The sequence below is a fragment of the Condylostylus longicornis genome, unplaced genomic scaffold (genome assembly GCF_029603195.1).
Source record: "Condylostylus longicornis isolate FDR11 unplaced genomic scaffold, ASM2960319v2 ptg000194l, whole genome shotgun sequence".
NCBI classification, from domain to species: domain Eukaryota; kingdom Metazoa; phylum Arthropoda; class Insecta; order Diptera; family Dolichopodidae; genus Condylostylus; species Condylostylus longicornis.
In genome coordinates this window covers 952,287-976,656 of record NW_026578162.1, presented here as the reverse complement: position 1 = coordinate 976,656, position 24,370 = coordinate 952,287, and positions in this window count along the sequence as shown.

Genomic DNA, 24,370 nt, shown 5'->3' with positions numbered 1-24,370 from the left:
CGGACATATATGTACATACTTCACTGTAATTTTTGTTTTCAAAGCTCGTACAAGTTTTGTCTACGCCACAGGAACTTGTTTGTAACTACGATTCTTTTATTCTTTAGGCAATTTTGATTCCAATTAAAAATTATTTAATTTATACAGATGCTTATGTATAGGAATAGATTCGTAAGTGTTTATACTTCCGATATAACAAATTTCAATAAGGTTTTAAAACAAAATTTATTGTGTTTTATTCTGTTCTGCCATCCCACTTATAGAATGTAAATTTTTTTCTAAATGGTTTTCCATATTGTAACTATAATTTTTTTTGTCTCTTTTTAAACCAGAAAGTAATAACAAAATTTATTACTGCAATAATTTATTGACATTTTAAATTCGAAAACTGTCACATTAATCAATACTTTTTTTTTATTTAAGAGGCTTTTAATTTACTGTATATACAAATTAAGTTTTATTATAATATTTAATTTATATACGGGTGTATACATAAATAATAGATATTTATAGATAATTTTATATTTCATAAAAAAAATTTCTAACAAAATCGCATTAAGACGCATTCAATTAGGCATTTTGGTATTGCTTAAAAATATAAAAATTATGTTAGTTAATATAAGGAACGAATATTAAAATTTTTTTTGTTACTCGGATTCATAATACTGGTAATTTAAATTAGATCAAACTAAACTAATTCAATTTTGATATAATTTTTTCAGTAGTATATTCACACGTATAAGTAAGGCTATATCTAAAACAATAATTTCAAATAAAATGAAGAACCTTTGTGAATTTTTGGTTTGATACATTTAATTTTAAAATCATATTATATTTCGCAAAAAATTCTGTTAAGGATTTTTTTGGCAATTGAAAAATTAAAATTTATATTTTCACAAAAGTTATTTTAAAAAAAAAAAATTAATGGCCAACAGTTTTTCAATAGAATGATACTTTGTTACCTCGTTCGTACAATCCGTCCTATGAATCGGCCTAATTTACGCTTCCTTCCAAATGAAAGGAAATTCGAAAGGAATTAATTTTTTAAAGAAAAGTGTTAAATGGATCTGATATTGCTAAAGGACTTGATGTTCCTCTGATTCCGGAAAAAGACTTGAAACTATGTTCTTCATGTTGTTCTCAAAAATTGTTAAATCCGTGACAAAATTAATAAAAGCGATTTTTAGATTTGTTAATATGTTCAAAAATATCCAAGTTAATCTAAAAAGAAGAAGAAGTGTGGGACGCAGCAAAAAAAAATCGAATTCTATACAATACTTTTACAAAAATACATTAAACATTGTTTTAAATTTTTTAATTTCGTGTTTATTGCAGACTTTTAATTAACCTTTTTTCTACACTAAAATATTATATTTGTACAATATCAAAATTCTCTTTCGAACAAAAAAGGAACAGTGTATTATGTATGTATGTACATATAATTTAGGGAAGAAATAAGAAATAATTTTGTATTTCTTTTAATAATTTACAAATATGGAAAGATGACAATGTTTATTTAAGATTATTTTTTTTTTAAATGTTAACAAGGTTATCTTTCAGTCTTGGTTGTCATAGATCAGTTTTCTAATAATATAAAATGTAAACACATAAAATCATTACTAGAATATAAAAAAATTTATTTATTTACTAAAAACTTCACAATAAAGCTATAACATTAACAAAAAGAAAATAATGATCGCAATAACAATAATACTTGTATAATAATGAAAAATAGTACATATGTACGTATATACAAAAACATGCATATTTATACACATATATATAATTTAAACAATTTTAAATAAAAAAAGATATCAATTTTTAAAGTTATTTAAAGATTTTGAATAAAGAACGTTTTGTAATGAAAATCGTAGTTTTCTTTTACTTTTTAGTAAAAAATTTACAAAAAATTAATGATAATTTATTCTGGAAATTTTATTGTTTTTGTATCAAGTTGCGGTTTGTTGTTTGATCTTTTATTAAAAAATCAATATCTTACAGTTTTTCTAGAATCTTATATAAATTCTTCTATGTATGTAAAATGCATGTTTCAGTTAATCGTACTTTCTTCTTAAATTCTAATGTCAATAGAAGAGAGTAACAAAGTCGACTAATAATTTTTATTACTTGTTAAAAAATTGTTTTCACCTAAATTGCAATTTAAACTTCTTTTATTACTTTGTGTTTTATGAGTCAACAAAAATCTAGATAATTTTTATAACCCTAAACTTGTCCAATGTTACAAAATTACTCTAGTGTGGGATATAAATTTTCCCAAACCCTAATAATTTAATGGAGTACGAAAACGATTTAAGGATCGTTACTAAATTTACGACTTCTAAAAATAACGAGCATGTAATACGTGCGAGTTCTCTATTTTCATTCTGTTGTTATTTACCCAATAATAAAAACTTAAAGACTGAAATCATAGAGGGAAAATAGAATTTTTTTTCTAATAGAATTTTCTCTAATGTATCTATGAAATGAAAAAAATGTCTACACATGCTGATATGTTTACCGATATATGCATGTATAACGTATATGTTCTTTTTGTTTATAAATGCTTATATGTATGTGAATATATACATATGAACGAATATGAATGTATATATGAACATTAATTCTTTTCATTCATTTATCAACTCTGATTAACTTTCTACACATTTTCTATTATTAAAGTTTCAAAAGGTGCAAAGTTTTACGTGCTAATGCATCCCGATGAAGAAGAATAAATTGAACTGACGTCTATTCAATGATCTGTAATAAAATTTATTTTAATTGACTATAGAAATTCACCTTTAACTATTTTTGTCAAGTTAATAACATAAAAAGAAATAATATTGTAATAACATAAAACTATTTTTAATTCAATGTTTTCATTTATTTACTGCAAGCAAATTTATATAATTATTATACGATATACTGTTTTTATGTAGTCGTATTTCCAAGGGTTTGTAAGAGTATATTTTTGAAATATTATATCTACAAGACCATAAACTTATGTGGAATATTATATGTAAACTATGTACATATGTTCATTTATCATAAAAGAGAGAAAACAAATTTGTTGTTATTAAAAATAGGTTATTTAAGTTATTTATTTTGGCAATGAAAAATCACTAAACTTGCAACACACATAAAACTGTTATATAATAGGAATAAATACGGGAGTATATATACTACAACAAGATTAAAACTTAAGAAAACTCCTTTTTATTCAGAATAAAATACTTTTTATTATTGCTAGAAAATCAGCTGATAAAGTGAGTATTTATCGCACGAAATATATTAGCAGAAATAAAAAGTATTTTATTCCGAATAAAAGGGAGTTTTCTTTTCATACACCTAAAAAAAAAATTATGTTTCGGAAAAATTATCAACCATTGAAGAATTTTTTGAATCAAAACTTAATTTAAATAATAAGTAATTTGCAACGCATTTCAATGAAAACAATGTTCTATTCTATCACATAGTTAATTAATATGGCAAACGTTTCGGTTAAAAAAAGATATTATTTTTTCTTGTGTATAACTCAGTCCGTAAAACTCAATTCTAATTAGCACTTTTCCAAAAAATTTTTGAAAAAAAGTGCTTATTAGTTTCACTCTGTCCGTCCGTCCTTCCGTTCGTCCGTCCGTCCGTCTGTCCGTGTGTCTGTTTACAAAACTTCCACACCCTTGAAGATAGAAAGCTGAAATTTATTTAATACGTACATAGATCTTTACTAGAAACTTATTTCCGTAGAAGAAAATTTTTACCTATTTCCCCCCTCTAGAAGTTATACCCCCCCCGAAACCCAAAAATTGCAATTTTTTACCTATTTAGTGCAATGTAACCATATGTTTTTTTCAAATTTTGCAGACGCAGAAAGGCAGTGGCTTGCTTCCCCTAGCAGGGTATACTAAAGGTTAACTTTAGAAAAACAAAATGGCCGCTCAAATTTACCGTTATCTAAAGTGCGTTTTTTCCAAATTTTTGATGTTGTTTATTTTCTAGACCCGAGCCTCTAGAAGCCTGAAATTTTAAGCGCTTTTAGACACTAATAAATGCTTCATTTCGTTAGAAAAAATTTTTTTTCCATCTCCACCCCTTCTCAAGTTATCGCCGCTTGAAATTTGTAAAATTTGAATTTTTGACCCTTATATTTCCGAAACCGGAAGCTTTTTCAAATTTCTATAAACGCAAAAAGCTAACGGTAAATTCCATGACATTAAAAAATGTAATTATTTTTCTTAACTTACACAATTAACCCTTAAAGTAGAGCATTATGTTAAACCCATTTTTTATTAATTTTTGCTTTATTTCAAAGACTGCATAAATCGTTCATCTTAATATGCAATCCTAGAAATAGTTTCGTATATGAATAAAAATAATTTTTATAGTGTGATAGGTATACATAGACTGTATTTTAAAAGCAGAATTTTCACTTGTTGAAGGGAAAAGTGCTACAATACAAACCATTGGTTTGATCCAACTTTATTTAATAAGAAGGCATTTCAATATAGCTATGTATATCTTCATCAGCTTCTAAGCGTCTAAAAATTTTATTTTTCTATAATTTAAAGATATAATTCTTAATAAATGTAATCAAATTTCTTAATTTTCTGACTCACCCTGTATAATGTTTTAATTTAAAATCTCTTTGTTTACAATTTTGGTCGAACAGATGAAATAATAGCTGAATGAAAAAAGAGAAGTTAAGAGAAATTTAAAAATATTTTTGATATTATAAAGAAAGAAAACAATCTCAAAAAGGAATATGGGATACACAATATTGAATTCAATTATAATATCCGAAATTGGATAAGTCATTACGCATCAACTTGCAAATTGTACGCAATTCATATGCAGCCTTTTTGTTATAATTAATAAATGAGTACTGAATAAGCCTCTTTTCAAATTAAAGAATTTGTAGAGACGAATTAATAAAATAATGAAAGGACATAGAGGTTTAAAATGAATTAAAATAAATTTGAATGTTTATAACTTTTTTAAAAAATTCTATACATTACATTGTTCAATCAATTCAATATCTACATACGAGTATGTATCGTAATAAATTATTAGCAAATTTTCTTTTATTTAAAATACTGTTGCGAATTTAATTAACTGGTGGTAATTGAAAATATTTAATACGAGTAAGTAGTCTTTATTCATTTGGCTTTATAGGAATTTTGTATAGCATATATACTAGTAATTGTGAGGGTGATTTTCGCAAAATCAAAATTTTATCAACAGAAGCGTTTGTTGGGAACGGAGAAAGGTAAAAAAAAATTCTCTAATGAACTGAATTATTGCAAGCGTGCAGAAAGTTTTAGCAAACTTAGGACAGCATTTAATTTCAACAGTTATTTTATCAATGTGAATTTTGCTTAAGTTCTCTAAAAAAATAGAAAAAGTTTTGCTTAAGTTGTTTTTTATTTTTTTTTGCTCTGGCACAATTCAAATATACGTCATAACTTTTAGAAGCACATTATGTATAAAAAATCTCTTCTAAAAAAATAAGTTACCCAAGAAGATACAATTATGTAAAAAATTTCAGCTTTTTTTCTTAAAGCCTGTTAAAGTTTAGAACAAACTGAAGAATGGGTAGACAAACGTTGTTTTGAATTTTGTTGCTAATGAAGTAAAAACTAATTATCTTTTCAATTATAATTTAAAAAAGGGTAATAAGACATATAAATAATAGATATGTGATTACAGAATTTCCTCACATCACACAACTGGTCCTCATAATTGCAGGATTCTCTATACGAAATATTTGCATTGAATTTGGTAACTTTAAAATTTCAGCATAAATTTTTTGATCACATTCAATGTTACTACTTTTCTTTTACATATTTTTACCGACCGTATTGTGTAAACAATAGGTAGGTTATGTGATGGCAACAAATTTTGCATATCGAGTTTTCGGTGGGAACGTACTTCTCCATAGTAGGGAAGTGTAAATAAACTATTTTTAGCAACCTGTTGGTCTGTCGGTCTGTCGGTCTGTGTGTGCACGCGTGTATCTCAAGTTCGGCTGAACCGATTTTGATGAAATTTTATACGTAAGTTTGTTTCCACCATGGCACGGATCGATCAACTTTTGGTACATATCAGGCTTCGGGAACTGCACTTTTTAGCGGGCCTGTTTTACATTTTTGAACATTTTGAAGAAAATATTCAACCGATTTACTTGAAATTTTATATATAAGCTTTGCTCGATCATACGCAAAAATTCCTAGCTTTTGGAAGAAATCAGGCATCAGCAACTGGGCGTTTACTACGGGCCAAATATACATTTTTGTGTACATAAATAGAAATAATCAACCGATTTCATTGAAATTTAATATATGAATTCCGCGTATTAAAACAATGAACATGTAAATTTTTTGGAAAGATCAGGGCTCGAGAACTGATTTGCGGGCCGATTTTACATTTTTCACCATATCCACAGAATAAGTTGATGGAATTTCTTGAAATTTGATATTTGAGTTCTGGTTGTTACCGAAACTAACTGGCGAGCATTTCAGGGAATTCGGGTAGCACAAAGCGAAACTCTACTAAGAGCCAAATTTACATTTTTCTAAGTATGTTAACTATAAGCTTACTAATGTCCTAAAAATTGGAAAGAAGTATTTAACAGACATTTTTATAATATTCTGTAACACTTTCATTTAACTAGACAATACACAATGCGGTCGGTTATGTGTTGACCACATCAGATTTTTTCATTTTACACCCTGTAGATAATTATGAAGAAGTCGAAATTTTCCGAATGGGCTTTTGCAAAAAAATAAGTTAAAATTCTTTTTATAATTTTTATTACATAGCTGAATATTTTAATTAGTTACGCAAATTTTTTTTTAAATTTCATTTTGAAAATCTTGACAAAAAAAATAACAAATAAAAGGCAATCGCAAAATAAAATTTAAATAAGAAATGGCTACAAAATTCTTAATATTTTATTAACTTGTTACTTAAATAAAACTTTGTTGGATTTTCATTTGAATTTTTTTTCTAAATTATATTACAAAGGTATTACATGCTGTATAGACGCAAGTCTAAGTAAGCAAAGGCAAACAAAAAAAATAACATGAATGACACTGTTGATAACGAAAATAAACGTTAAAATTTTCGCATAAAATCAAATATGTAAACAGCTATGTTATGTATAGACATACATGTTAATAAAACAAGTTCATTTGTAGTTAAAATTGTTGCTTGTGGTATACAGTAATATTATTATAATTTACATTATGAAAAACTAAATTTAATTTTCTATGCAATTGTAATATATTCTTGTATACATACATATGCAAATATATATACATAACATATTTATAAGTCAGTGTATGTACAATTTAACATTTGTAATATTAAATTGTTTTTATAAAATATATAAGTATAAACACATAAATGTAATATTATAACATTGAACATTGCTACACTTATGTATATATGCGTATATTTTCGAATACTATTTTTATATTAAATTCATAATAACGTTCGAAATGTAATCAACCCTCGTCATAGGACAAAACCAGGCTGTACTTGTATATTTACAAGATGCTGAAAAACAATGAAGCTTTGAATAAAAGAAAAGTTTTTATTCGTTTTTATGTGCTTTTTAGGTTTTTTTCAACATACAAACTTAGAAGACGTTCGAAAACCGAATATAAATTTTGTACTCCCCACAGTTTATATCTTTAATTTGTTTTATTTATTTATTATTTTTTTTTTTTTGAAAAATTTAAGATAAATTTTCCTTTTATGTGTTATGGCAACAAGCATAAAATGAAACAAAAAAATGAAAAAAGAATATCGCAATTCTACTATAAAGAGTATATGAGATTTGAAAATTTTTCCCTCTTTTTTTATTTTAAGTCTATGCTTTGCGTGTATTTTTATTTTTTTTTTATTTTTTGCTTGAAAAGACATTAAGAAGATTTATTACTAAAACGCGATTCGTGTGGGATAACAAAGTTAATATTGAAAAATTCTTCTCTAAAAAGGCTTTCATGCTTCCATTGCTTTTCATAAACAAAAAACAAAAATTAAAATAAATAGGTGTGGGGATTACAAAAATTGTTATTTGTTTTTTTTTCTGCTTTTCATTTTATGGTCAATCCGTTGATGCATATTTTGTCTTCTTAAAGTATCATCCATTTTAAAAACTTAAAATCTATTTCGGATTCAGATTTAAAATTTTAGAAACTTTTAGTTATATTGAAATTAAGAGGCAATCTTAAATTATCGGAATTATTTGAAATATTTGGCTGAAGGGGTTTATAATTTAGAGGAATGGAAATGTTACAGAAAATGAAAATTTTAGAATACGATATTTCTTATATTCTGACTATCACAAAAATCAACTTAAAATGATTTTGGGAATAAGCTAAATTTTTGTTTAATGTTACCATAATTATAGTAAACTATTTTTGTACTTAGTTACAATATTTAAAATAAAAACAGAGTACATTCACAAAATTGCGTGAATTAAATTTTCAGAGTACACTCCGCTTAACTCTAAGATTGGTTAAATTAACTTATGATATAACTTGTGATTGCTTTCAGTTATATAAAAAATTACAATCAATTGAGCACAAATATAACTTTTGAATACCCACAAATGTAACCTTTGCAAAGTTACTGCTGTTGAAATTTCTATTTTTAGTTTGTACAATATATTAATGTACAAAATATATATTGTATATATATAACAACCAATTATATATGATATATATATTATATATATATATATCATAGACATAAAAAATGAAGAACTGAAATAATTGACTACCATAAATATAATTTAGTAAACTTTATAATTTCGTATAAAGTTCGTAAATATAATTTACGGACTTTACATAATCTCAGCGCCTGAGAAGGATCTCAAGAAAATTAAGCAAACTTATTAATTGAAATTCATTTTAATTAATTACTTATATTAACTTATACGTTGAAATGGGTTCAACAATTTCCATTACATTGCTCAGAAATTTTTCAGGAACTGATTCATTACATTATAATAAAGGATTTTAAATTTGTAAGCATTTATGAATTTCCAGTATATTATTAAAAAGTTTTCAAAGATGCTTAAGGTTTTCGTTCAGTGACGCAATTAGAAAATTTTCTCAGATCTTAAATGACCTCAGTTTTCAAAATAAGTGTTGAGCTCTTTATCTTTTAAATCTTTTGTTTTGAGAAAATTATTTTAAAAAGAAAAGTACTTCAATTTTGGAAAAGATCAAAATTAATTTTTTTCTTTTCATTTTGTTTTTGCCTCGATGTGAACTATGAAATGTGCTTTTAAAACAGAAAAATCTTTTGTCTTTGCAAGAGTAAATTCGAATCAAGCAAATTCAATGAAAATTATCTTTTTGCTTTGAAGTTTACCGAGATTGCCGCTAATGCTGGATAGAATATAGTTTTTACATTTGATAAATTATGTCTTTGAGAATTTTTTCCCAATGTTTGTTTGACAAAAGAAAAAAGATGTGGAAAGTATTTTTCTTATTATTGTTAAAGGATGTAAGTTCTAACAGAGAATATACGTCCGTAAGATATACATATATATGTTTGTGTTTGAAGTATCATCTGCCAATATGTACATATATATATGTATACAGATGTATAAAGTATTTTTATATAAAATAAAAATTTTTTTGTTCCAACCTTTCGATAATAGCGTTCATTTATAATGGCTGTACATAGATACATATATACATTTAAAGTATGTAAGAACGAAATATGTATGTATATAGTATGTACGTTATATATATACAAAATATGTATATGTTTATTATTTTATATTTTCTACGTACGTGCAATCTTACTCTTATCGAAAACTTTGCCATAGAAAGAAAGAGATTCCCCAAATCATAAGCATACATACATGTATATGTTCACAGCATACTTTTTTTTATTATACTTTTCTTATTAAAAAAAAAGATAAAAAAAGAACAAAAGGGCGCAAAACACAAATAAGTCTTCGTCCTATCTTGCTAGAATTAAAAAAGTTTTGAGTGAGCAAAAAAAGGCAAACGCAGTTTAAATGTGAAAAAAGGAAGAAGAGTTCTCCAACTCCCATTAAATTTCACATAAAACATAAAAGCAACAAAAGAAAACTGAAAAGAACTTATTTTGTTCTTTTTTTGTTTTTATTTTATTCTTCTTTGGATCCATTTAAAACGTTTTCTTATTTCTTATATGTTCTTGAAAATTATCTAAACGGCCAATAAGAAGTCGTTTTAAGAAATCCTTATATTGCTTTTTTGATGTTATGTTTTCTTGCGCAAATCTTTTGAAAAAGTTTTTCAAAAAAAAAGCAAATCGTCATATTTGAACATATATACATAAGTACGTATATTCATGTATGCACATAAATAGTAGGAAAAAGAAAAATCTATATTTTTTTACAAAAAAATTTTTTTTTTGGTTATATGAAGAAAACAGGGAAAAAAATAAAACAGTTACAAAATAATTTTTATATTTTTTTCTTCTCTTTATCATCATTATTATTATCAGTGGTAGTAATTGTAGGAGTAACAGTAAAATAAGAAGAAGAAGCAATTTTAATATTAAAGCCCAATTTGAAAAAGCACATCCTAAAATGAGAATAAAAAGGGGTTTTTATTTTCTTCATAAAGACGTCCAAAGTGTTTGAGGATCCTTAAAATGTACAGTTACGATATGCATAAATGTATATATTTATATCGAAATATGCATATAATTATATACTTGTAAGGATACTTATATACATTTATAGTATGCATGTATGTATATAAAGAGAAATTAACAAAGACTACATATAAATATGCGAAATATATTCACACAGACTTATAAAACTTTTATATTTAGGACGAAATTATAGATGTAGATATGTATGTGCTTTTACGCAATGTTTGTACATATCGGTTAGATATTTATTATACAAGGATGAACACTGTATAATAAGTATAATAACAGCATTAAAAGCAATTATAGTTTCATATTTTATTATACAAATTATTTTTAACACAAATACACATTTTGTAATATCCTTGGAAAATTTCCTAGTGACTGAGCACAAAAGACAAAAAAAGAAAAGAAGAATAACGAAAATAAATAGAATATGAGAACTAAGAAGAAGAAAAAAATGAAGAAAAGTATAATAATAAATAAAATAACATAAAAAAAAGATTTTAGTCAGTTAAATCCATTTACGAGAAATAAAACGGCAGTGAAATCAATAAAATAACCATTTTTTCATGCTCATGCGCTATTTTTTGTTCTTATATTCGAAACATTATAAGTTTTATATTCCGTATTATGTTTTTTTGTATGTGCTTTAAAATGATGCGAATTTCTAAAATAGAAATTCAACTTAATTAGATTTTTTTTGCCGCTATTTGCATTTATTGCTATTATTGTTATTATGTTTTTTCTTTTATTATATGTAAGTAAACCTTATTTCTTAACGAAATTAAATAAAAAATAAGTGAAATAGAACAAATAAAGGAAACAGGATTTATCAGTTTTTCAGCATATTTGCTTTTTAATTTTTTTTTATACGTAAATGTGACCCCAAAGCATACTATGTACACGTTACATATAACAGAATGTATTTGTTCATGTATTCACAATATGTACATCTATAGAATGTTACAAATATTAACTTTTTTGCATTAAGATTTTTATTCTTAATAAAAGGTATAATATATGTAAGTTCTATAATAAAATCTTTAAAAAAATGCGTTTCAGTGGCGAACTTGCCATGCTTCGAATTAAGTTGAAGCAATATCAGTAAAAGAAATCATAGCCCACATAGCTACCACGAATTTCTTTTTAAAACATAATCAATTTTTCACAATCAATATAAAAACTTACATATATGTAACGGATATATGATTTTTGCAGTTAAGGTGACTTGGGTGAATATGGATGTGCTTTTTTAGTATGCACATACATATGTATGTTCATTTGAAATTTATTGTCAAATTGTTAATATATTTTATATAAAAGGCGTATTAAAAAATTTATAAATTTGAAAAAAAAAAATTTCGGTGAGTATTTTTTCCGGTCAAATTCAAAACTGAGTATGAAATTATATTTTTTTTTTTGTAATAATACAAAAATTATTATAAAAATTAATTTAAAATATAATTTAAAATATTTGATCATATTGAGTTATTATGATTATATAATATCAATGAGGAATTTTGAGAAATTTTTTAAAGTTTCAAAAATCATTGCAATAACAGGTCATATTGTGTGTGAAGTCATACGATGTATGTGACGAGTATGGATGGAACGACCTCAGTGTGAAATTCAAATCCTAAAACTTGACTCGGAATCACGAAATTTTAATTGTTTCACATTTTCGAATGAGAAAATTAAAAAAAATAGAATGAGAATTATAAAAAATTTTGTAACGTTGTTGGACTTCAAAGTTTGGCAAAATATAGGCTTAGATTCTGAATCTCGGTCTGACTCAAAAACAGGATGTAAATTCTTAGTGCAAAATTAATTCATTAATAAGTTTAAATACATTTTTGCTGGGTTTTGGATTCAGATAAATTTTGAGAACTTATTTTTCTTATTGAACATGGAATGGCACTTAAATATAAAAATTAAACAGTTAAGAACTGCAAGTCGCTGTCTGACCAGAAATATCAGAAAATTAATGTGCGCAAGTTAGCTAAGTGAAATAATTTCCTTAACTATAAGAATTGCATTAACTTAATTATAAGAACTGCAGAAAGATTATGGAAAAAGTAAGGTAAATGGAAATAAATAAGTTTTCTCTAAATGTCTTTTGGATAAAAACAAATTTTTAAAGAAAGCAACCTTTGAGATTCTATAAACAAATAAAAAAAATCTGATGTGCACATAACCGATCGCAATGTGTTATTTCTAGAGTAGTAAATAACATACCTAGAAAAATGTGAATTTGGCTGTTAGTAGACTTTCATTTTATGCCGTCCGTATTATACGAAACGTTCGTCAGTAATTCCTGGTAGCAAGAGTTCAAATATTAAGTTTCAAGAAATTCCATGAATTGGTTCCGTAGATATGGCAAAAGTGTAAAATCGGCCCCCAGATCAGTTTTCAATCCCTGATCTTTTCAAAAAATTTATAGGTTCATTGTTTTAACATCCTGAATTTAAATATTAAATTTGGAGGAAATTGGTTGATTATTTCTATTTATATACGCAAAAATATATATTTGGCCTAAAGTAAACGTCCAGGTGCTAACCCCTGATTTCTTCCAAAAGTTAGGAGGTTATGCGTACGGACAAATGAAGCTTATATATGAAATTTGAAGGTTGTATATTTTCTTCAAAATGATCAAAAACGTAAAACAGGCCCGCTAAAAAGTGCAGTTCCCGAGGTCTTATAAAACCCAAAAGTTAATCAATCCGTGCCATAGTCGAAATAAACTTACATATATAATTTCATAAAAATCGAATCAGCCGAACTCGAGATACGCTCGTATACACAGATTTGAGATACACATAGAGAGAAATAGACCGACAGACCGACAGGTCGCTAAACATAGCTTATTTACACAGAAAACTCGATATGCAAAATTTGTTACCATCGCATAACCTACCCTATTGCATACACAACGCGGTCGGTAACAATGAAAACACAAAAACAAACTTAGTTGTTTGGAAGTGTTTTTACGTATAAAGAACTATTTTATTCAGAAAACGAAAGACATATTCCTGCTTACTTTCTTCTGGAACAAAAAGAAAGTAATTCAAGAAATCAAATTGATCTAACGGACCTTACATTCAAACTGTAAATTATACATGTTTTTGTATAATAAAATTTATATATAATGTTATGTATAAATTTTACAGGATAAATTTTTCTACACCCATTGAGTACAAGATAATTTTATAATAACATAGCAAAAAATGTAGATGAACCTACTCAATTTAATTTTCATTTTTAAAATCACACCTGCGTCTATTTTATATTATTTCTCTCTTCTAGCGTTATACTTACAAAAATGTGAATTACATTATTTAGGAAAATAAAATAATTTTTTTTTTTAGAAATTTTCACTTTCAGTTTTCTGGTATAACAGTCAAACAAAAAAACAGAAGTCTTGCAAGCCAAGATCTTTTAAAATTCATAATTTTATCTATAAAATAAATTAACAAACGTTTGTTGTTCCTTCATAGAATATTAAATCACAAAAATTTTGTGACTCAGTTTATTTCTTAATTCATATGTTACAATTCTCGAATAATAGTGGAAACAGGGCTTTTTTAGCTGTCACGGAAACTCATACAGTGTTGATTTCAATTTAATTACGCTCTTATTTTTATTAAATAAGTAATGCATTTGTTTTCAATGTTCAATACTTTTAGGTTTCCAAATTATCTTATGTAAAAAGCTTTTTCTCTTCTCTAATTCTTGTTCTGCAAAACTTTCAAGTATTAATATTAAAACATAATACAGAAAAAAAATTAATAGCTACATAAAACACACACCCCAAGCATTTATTTATTTTTTATGAGATTTTTCCGTGCAAAAACAAAGAAATTATACCTTTTAATTTTTATCCTTTAAAAGACAAAAAATGTAAAAGACGAAGAATAACTCAAGAGGCATCATTGACTATATTGTATTCCACGTACATTTTTATTACTCTTATAAGACATCCGAAACAATAGAAAAGGTGTACGTGAAATCATTTGAGATACCAAAAAAGCTATTATAGTTATTGCAAATATTCTCATTAAAAGTTATAAACATTTCTTGTACAAACAGAAACATATGTGCCGTGTTTTTATATTGCATACATTTAAATTACAATGAACAGATGTGGACGAAGAAGCGGCACTGAGAAATTCCATAAGAAATTGTGATTTCAATTCTATAAATTTTTAAAAACTTTTATCATTTTATATCCATTTTTTTTAAGAAATAATTTTAATGCACTGTGTGTACGCATAATATTTTAAAGCACTATTTTTGTCGAATAAATTAAACCAAACTTTTAAAATTTTGTAATAATGCTGCAATTTGAATCTATAATTTTTCGTTATTTTATTTATATATTTTATAACGCAAACTGTAACTATTTTTACTGTAAACAGTTCTGACATATTCTAAACCAGAGAGTGGGATCTGCGGTCTCTGCGGCTTTTTTGAGCGGTCCTCGCGGCCTTGCTCTTATGGTGTTTATGTTTAATTATTTCCTTTTTATATTTACATTTGTGTGTTTAATTCTTTACTTTAAATTTAATTGATTTTTCGTTTTTAGGCACTTTTCCAAAAAGAAGAAAGTGCTTATTCGTTTCACTCTGTTTGTCTGTCCGCCGTCCGTGGAAATGTTTACAAAACGTCTTCAACCTTGAAGATTGAAAGCTGAAATTTTCTATGTATATAGATCTTTACTAGGAACTTATTTCCGTAAAAGAAAATGTTTATGTATCGAGCATATTAATATCGAGCATTATGATTCGCACCTCTTTAAATTTATTTTTGTTTTATTTCTAAGACTGGGTCAGAATAGGTCAGAAACCGAACTGGGACCCGATTTTACACGTTCTACATGGAAATTCTTGAAATTTGATGTTTGAGTTCTAGTTGTTACCGAAACTAACTGGTGAACTTTTCAAATAATTCGGGTGGCATAAAGTGAAATTCTACTAAGAGCCAAATTTACACTTTTCTAGATACGTTAACTAAAAGTTTGTTAATTTCGTTAAAATTGAAAGGAAGTGTTCAAAATGCATTTTTATAATTTTCTGCTACCGACATTACGGTCGGTTATGTGCTGATCATATCAGATTTTTTTTGTATGTATTTATGTATGTTTATAAATCACGCATATTTATAATATCTGCATATCTAAAATACGAAAGTTAAAATAGAGGCTCCCAAAAAAGCAGAGGGATACCACAGTGTAAAAGATGTCAACACTATGACCATACTACAAAGCTTTGCAGCAGAGAAGTAACAAGCGTGAAATGTACAGGAAATCATCTGACAGTTTCCTGTACAAAGCCAAAATCAACCGCACCAAAATGTGCAAATTGCAAAGAATCTCATCGAGCCAAAAACAGAAGATGTGTAGTAGCCAAGGATCTACAAAGAACAAGAAACATGAGGAAAGATTTAAAACAGAAAAGTCAGTCGAAAGCATTCACATCAGCGAAAGTAATAAGTGGTGTGACATCTCCGATATTCTTGCACAAAAGGTGAGCTAGCCCCCAATTGATATCAAAGCAACTCCGAGGGTGAGCAAGCAGACCAAAGATAAAAAAAAACAACACCAAAAACACATCCAGTCAAAAGAGAATTTATATGTCTTAAACACATAAACAAACAGCTATAACAGATGACAACATTGTTTGGCAGACGATGGATAAAATACCGAGTGTCATAGATAAAATTAGCCTAAGACTAAAAAAACCTTGAAAAAAGGGACAGCGAGAAGTGCCAACTTACACCGCCGTAGTAGAATCAACAATGTGCGACAATATTAGCATCCCAACTTGGAACGTCAACAGCGTTCTCATTAAAAATTAGAATTAGAAACTATATTAAAGTTAAAAAATATAGATATATGTATTTATGTCTTACGTGAAAATGCCACAATTGCAAAGAAATGAAAATTAACGGTAATAAAATCTATTCGGCAGTGCACCCCGAAAATACATCGCTATGCGGTAGTGCAGTTGCCATTAAGGAAGAAATCCCGCACTTCGCAATTTGCAAGGTTTAAAATAAGGAACTATAATTGAGTGTAATTAAGGTAATAAAAGCGACAAAGCAAAACCTTCAGGTAGGAGCAATATATTGCCCACCTAAGTATTACATAAATAAACAAATCTTCAAGGAAGTGGTTCAACTGTTAGGGAACAGATTTATTTTTGGAGGCGATTTCAATGCAAAGCACAGCGATTGGAGTTCCAGGATGACATTGAACAAGAGGCAGGGAGCTTAGACAAGCCATAAGAGAAACTGGATGTGTATTTCACTCCACAGGTAAGCCGACCTACCGGCCTCTGGCGAGAACAGCTATAATTTCGAATCTGATCATTCTGTGGTATCCTAAAGCGTGAGCGAGAAGGTGTTGGAAAAATAAACCTGCTCCCTTTAACGCAACTACGGACCGGCAAGTTTTAAGCTAAACTTAGAGGCAAGAATAGACTCAAATGCAGTATTGGACACAGATGACGACTTGGAAGCAGCCGTAGAAAAATTTACGAAAGATACATAAAATGTAACATGGGAAAGCACAAAGTCCAGGGCAGAACGAAAATCTAGTTACAATGATCCCAGACTTATACCAGATATGATAAGTTAAAAACGTACAAACAGGAGAAGTTGGCAGCAAACACGAGATCTAGCATATAAGAATATATTAAATAATAGATTACAAAACTTAAGAAGATTGATCAAAGATATGAAAGAAGAGTCTGTCCAGAAATATTTACAAAGGTTAATTGCTACGAAAGAAACAAAATACTTGCTATGGAAAGCAACAAGCAAATTGAAAAGACCAATAGAACACTCGGGGCCAATCAGGAAAGAGATGGAACTTGGGCGCGGTGCGACAAGGAAGAGGCGGAAACATTTGCTGATCATCTGTATGATACATTGATATCAACTTGAGCTTAAGATCAACTCATATTCCAGACAGGAATAATGTAATATTCTTCAACAAAAAAGAAATATCAAAGGAAATAAAAGCTCTACGGGCGAAAAAAGTCCAGGATTTGATTTAATCAACGCCGAAACATTAAAACAATTATCTAAAAAAGTGATATCACTCCTAACTAAAATAATGAATGCTGTAGTCAAGCTGAGACATTTTCCAGCAACTTGGAAAGTAGCTGAGATAATTAAGATACCAAAGGTGGGAAAACAGCTTACTGAAAGGATTACACTGAACAATTTCGTTACTTCCAGTTTTTTGAAGTTGTTTGGAAAACTATTCCAAGAAGATTGCAACCTGTGATTGAAAATTGCAGTATAATTCCAGCGCATCAGTTCGTGTTCAGAAAGCAACATTCAAAGATAGAACAAGTCCATCGAAGTTGCGGTTCCAGCTCACCGCCCATAATCGTATTGATGAAGATTGCCACATTTCCTACTTCAGCGACACTAAAATTATTACATATAATGCTGCCAAAGTGATTCATCTTTGACATTGGTGGCGTAAACATTATATAAAGCAACGGCTAACTTTTTACTCACTTGGAAATAGCTTACACATATTAAATTCGCCTGGTGAGTACTCATGGTTCCATACAAGGTTAAACTGATGATAAAATTCGAGCCATACTTTACTGAAATAAAACTTATGCTACAGTTGAGTCTCTCTCTAGAACAATTTTTTTAGAACATAATTAATATTTTTATCAAATAATACAGGAAGTTCTGGTTGAACCGTTTGAAAATTTTATCGGAATGTTATAATTTGTCTTAATTATCCTAAACGCAGGTTCGTTTACCTGTTTTACATAACTATGACAAGAGTAAGAGACTCAGAAGGATTCCTGAACGTTTTTGTGACGACTAAGAAAGGTGCCTCCATCTGATTTATCCTATATCACCCCGTATTTAAAGCCATTTCCTGCAATTAATCTAATATGATGCATTGGCTCGAGAATTTGATTTATCGTTCTATATTGCCAACAGTGAGATCTGTTGGATTGTAAGCTCCCAATAAATCTCACTAAGTCACGAAAAGCAACAAAAAGTGGGTTAAACACAAAAAAAAGCATATCAATTTATGTATTCTACAAAACGAATAATTCCATATTGTAGCAGTTTAATCTACTTTAGCTGCCAGATATTTCCTTTAGTACTTTAGTATTTTACTATATATATTCCCAAGAATTAAGAGGATTACACACTATGATAATTATTTCATCTTTTTAAGAGTTCAGCGGGTCTTCGACCGGTAATTTTTGAACAATTTTTGACATTTTTGTGCTTATTTGCAATTGAAAATATATTTCCAATTTAGGCAATAGATTTTCTCAAGGACCAAATGAGGTTCCTGGAATTCTTTTACGTAAATGCTATTCATTTTTAGCACCCATTTAGCTTTCACTTTTAATAATTCTTACTATTAAAAAGAATAATAAAAATTATGTATTTTCCTATTGTCAAACTTTCGGCCATCCTGAAGATTTTTGAATTGCTGATATAATCTAATTTCTTTGATAACCTCTATATATCTCTATATCCCTTTTCTCAGCGGATCCCTGCATGGTTTCTTCAAAAAAAATTCACTGTCACAAATCTAGTAGAGGCTAGTACAATTTTTCAACGTAAAGGCTATCAAATTGACGTAATTTACAATGACTTTAGCAAATATTTTGAAATTTTTGCCCATAACGTAATTATTTTAAAGTTAAAGCTTTTGGGATTTCCTATTACATTTTAATGTTTTATAAATTCATATCTCATCGTAAGGACCTACAGCGTCCTTCTCATTTAGCAATTTCATGCTATCTTCTAGAGAACTCTAGTGATCCTCAAGGTACTTGTGTTCATTGTTCTTCGTCATATTTTCTGTTAAAGATGTTACTCAGATGTTTACATTCAGTGAGTTGTTAATGAATGCTGATGACATAAAAATCTTTAAAAATATAAGTTCAGTTTAAGACGCGGTTTCTCTTCGAGATAATCTTAACAGCTTTTACAAATGGTGCACAAATAATAACCTGAAAAATAGATATGAATAAGTTTCGTTAATGTATAACGCTAGGCAACCCCTTTTATCAAATTATAGTTTAAATGAGCAGGCTCTATGAAAATTTTTCACTGATAATATCATTTGTTTAATGATAGTTAAATATTTTTTCTTTACTTTTATAATTGTTTCATTGTTTTCCTCAATTTGTAACTAACAATGTTTTTATTGTATCATTTTAATAGAATGCTAAGTTGTAAAATTTTGTAAAATGCTCAAACATTTCTAAATCTAAATCACAATACTCTTATAACGCATTTCACTTTTGATTAAGCTATTTTCGCTTAAAAAAACATTTTGTATTCAAAAATATATTACTCACACAATTACCATTCATACCCTGACATACTCACACATGTACCCTTTATTAGTTTTTGGTGTATAACATCACTGTTAAACGACCGAGGTGTGGATTCTTCTCTTTCCATATCCGGCTTCTATAACGTTGGGTTTTATTATGTTTTTATTATGACGTGCCATTGCCTGCTCGGACTTCTGCCATCATTTAAAAAAAAAAGAGTGTTATAATTGGCCTTTTAAAATAAGGGTTAATAATATGTAATTATAAATTTCTCAAACGTTATTCTTAAATTATTTACAACTTATAGAGAGCCTATACACATATACTCTACATGTAGTTTTTGTTCGTCGTATGAGGCATTATAAATGAAGAATTCTTATATTGCATAAAATAATACAACACTTTTTTTAAACAACGTAGCAAAGAAATATGTGTGGGTATTCTATCAGGAACCTAATTCACATGACCATTTCATAAGTTTGTTATTAATTCTGCAGAATCAAAACAGTTAAGTTTCAATGTTTTTCTTTTTGGGTAGGATTTCACAACAAAATTTTTTAATCTCCTATTAACAAAAATTATAAATAAACAAGTTTAAGGTTAAGCTAAGTCGCAAGTTTTTTCATCTATTATTTATCCAAGCACTGCATTTTGCAAATATCTAAGAACTGGTTGGTTTATACAAAATAGTATTTTTCCCCAAGGTGAAAAATAGTCAATATAAATTTTAAAGAGACGCGGTCCTAATGCAGATCACTGCGGAACTCCCTTTGTTTCCTATAGGTATAAAAAAGCTTAGTTACAATCTTGCCGAACCGAAAATTGGAAAATTAAATCAGTATAATTTTTTGACGCACACAACCAACCGTTGTATGTGTCTTTTTATATATCTAAAAAGACACATACAACGAATTTCTCAACAGTCTCAAAGACCTTTGACAAAGTAATCACAAAAGAAAATGGTCCGCAGTTCTGTAGGTTACTGCCGCCCCTAATAATTAGGATCAGTGGGTGAATCTATTGCTTTCTGTCTTACAACTTTTAAACATAAGTCAGTCAGTAGTTTCCCAGTATACAGTAAAAATTTGAAAATGTAATGTATCAGGGAATAAAAATATTTATCGTTTTATACTTAAAAAATTAAATTTTATAACTAACAGATTCTTAAATTTCCTTGCTTTAGCTGCTTTTTTGAAGAATTACAGCAAAAGTTATATAATAATTTTTGGCATATCAATATTAAATTATTTGTGTAAAAATTGGTTTCGGAAATTTATAAATTCTAATGGTTTATTTTACATTAATACATAAATGTTTATAGAAGTCAACTAAAACATTTTTAATTGGAGGAATATATAAGCATAATACGTAAGCCTCGAATAAGGTTGTTAATTTTCAATTAGCTCAGTTCTTTTGCAGAAATTCGGAAATAATTGTTAGGTTGTTACAAAAGTAGAAACCATTAAAAATTTTATTCCTATAAAATTTTTATTTACATATGCTTTGTAGAAAATTATTATTCAAATTTTTCATAGATTTCTTTATCTTTTGATAAGCTGACAGCAACAAATTATTTTAGGCTTCAGATCTTGAAACCTTCTGATAAAAATTGCAAAACCAAAAATGATTTAATATAAAATGTTTTGTAATAGTTACTGAAAAAAAATTTTAGCTTCATATTTTAATCTTAGCTTCGCATTTTAATCTTATTGTGAATTCCTGACAAGGACATATCCTACGAAAATGTTTAATTAAAAATTTTCAAAATTTTTAATGTCTTTCGTCATTACGATTAATTTTAATCGTATGTATTTACTAATAAATAAAATTATTCCAGTATTGATTTTACGTCTTATATAAGTATGTATACCAACAAAACCCTAAATTGTTATTAAAGGTACGTCTGCTTGTTTTGGTGTATTTATCATTTCATTTATAGAAGGAGAATTTCAAATATGATGATGTTAATTTTGAAATGATTAAAAAACTGCGTGCTTAGAGATTAATGAGTTCATTTTGAAATTTTTAAGATAAATATAATATAAATATTTTAATATAAGAAAAAATACTTAATAGAAAATCACCGTGGGCCAATCTTTAAAATAACTTGCAGCTTTAAATGAATGTGTTGTTATGTTTAATTTTTTTGAGCAACTTACACGTTATTAATATGTATTTGGCGCTGTAACAAAGTCCGATTTTAAACGAATACACAGTGATAAAATGTCACATCATACTAGATCGAAAATAGTTAAAAGGTAACATAACTAAAATTATCTTTGTCAAACTAGTTTTGAATATTTGATAATTTGAAATAAAAATTAAATGAATTTCGCTTCCCGCTGGTATTTGAAACAAAAATCCTAACTACCGAAGAAAAATTTCAATGTACTAATTTACATATATAATACTTATATAAAAGCATACTTGTTATACATTAAATTTATGCACATTTTCAGATTTTTATTCAAAAAAGTAGTGAAAACTTTTGCTTTTTTTTGCAATGCTATGGCATTAAAAACTTTGTTTGCTGAGTGCGAGAAAATATTCCATAGCTGACTATGGGAAAGACTATTACTTTAAGTATTACCATATTAAGTTATGCAAAATTTCAGTACTGATATTTCTATATTTTCTAAGATATGGCAAAACTACTATTGAACTTATATGGCAGCTACCACAATGAGTCAACAAATTTCAACGATTTTTATTTCACATAACAGCCCGACACTTCTTTTCACGACATTTCTGTACTATAGCACCAATAATTTCTGAGATAATGCTAAATAACTTTTAGAGTTGTATGGAAGCTATCACAAGTGCTCATGAGATATCAACAACTTTTATTAAAATATAGCTGCCATTTCCATATGTTTTATTTTACAAAATTTCAGTACTGTAGGTTGAGCAGTTTTTAAGATACAGCTAAAAAACTTTTCAAGTTGTATGAAAACTACCAGAAGAAGTGAAGAAATTTCAATGATTTTTATCAAACACAATGGCCCTAGTAATTCCTTTTAATATTGTTTCCTAATGCGCTTACTGTTAAACTTGTTTACTTTTAATTTTCAAACAAAAGTTTGTTTTGAAGTTAAGATAAAGTAATTCTCATGCTAAACTTAAAAATCATACGTGAGAATGGCAAAATTTGGTATTACGACATGAGGTGATTTAAGTACAAAACCAATCATATTGGGCAAATCAAAATCACACTGTAAACAATCATATTATGTTTATCTTATCTGAAATTTGTTATTGGAAAATAAAACTCATATTGTTAGCTCATTCCACAAATTTTGTTTTTAATTTACTGTTGTTATTTCCGCATTTTTTTATTTAACGTATGTATATGTATATATCCTATTTTTAAATATAACAAAACATTGTTTGAACATTTATAAAGCTTCACGTTTTAACTACCGTTTCAAAAAAAAAAAAAATAAATAACAAAAAAGAAAATTCTCCTTTGTTTGTTTGTTTTTGCATCATTAAAATGCTCTTTTAACTACTCACACTACACTAGACGAGTGACTCTTTAAATGAAAGTAAACTTAATTGCTGATTGGAGACAAAATGAATATTCAAAATTAACGCTTGTTTTGTTTTATATAAAGCATTAAAAAGGGTGTATTTAGGAAAATCCTAAACACTATTTATGGGTAATTAAAAGGATTTTGTTATTTTTGCCTACTCAAAACCTAGGACATAATAAATTTGTTTAACTCATGTACATATAGAAAATTGTTTATCTTTACGTATATTTTATGTTATTATTTAGGAAAATGTTGTGGGCTCAAATATTTTACCCATTACTAGCTACTATCAATTCATAAAAAAGTAACATTGGTTTTAATAAATTTATTAAGATGCGAGGAATTTAAAAATAATTTTTCCATATATGTTTGTACTGAAATTTATCAGGCGTACATTTTAAAGAAAATTTTCATCTATATACGGTATTAACATACATATAATGGCCTTATATAAAAATATGCATAAACAACATATAAAAATATCGAAACGCAAAGAATTACTCTTCATTTTGGTGTTACATAAAATTATATTACACACTTTAGTTCATTTTTTCAAAAATGAATTGTAAAAGGTGCGAATAACGTAGAATCAATATAGAAATTTTGTTGTAAACTAAAGCGATATGCAATATTATGTAAATCTTTTTCTGGATACCTACTTTTATTAATATTCCTGAAACATTCCTGAATTACTTTCTTTTTTGTTGTTATTATTGAACATTTTGGATGTACGTACCATTATATCGATCGTTTACTTACTTTTGATCTGATTGGGATTTTGCCATTCAAATTTGATATTAATCACTTTTAATAGCATAATAAAAACTTCACCCTTCT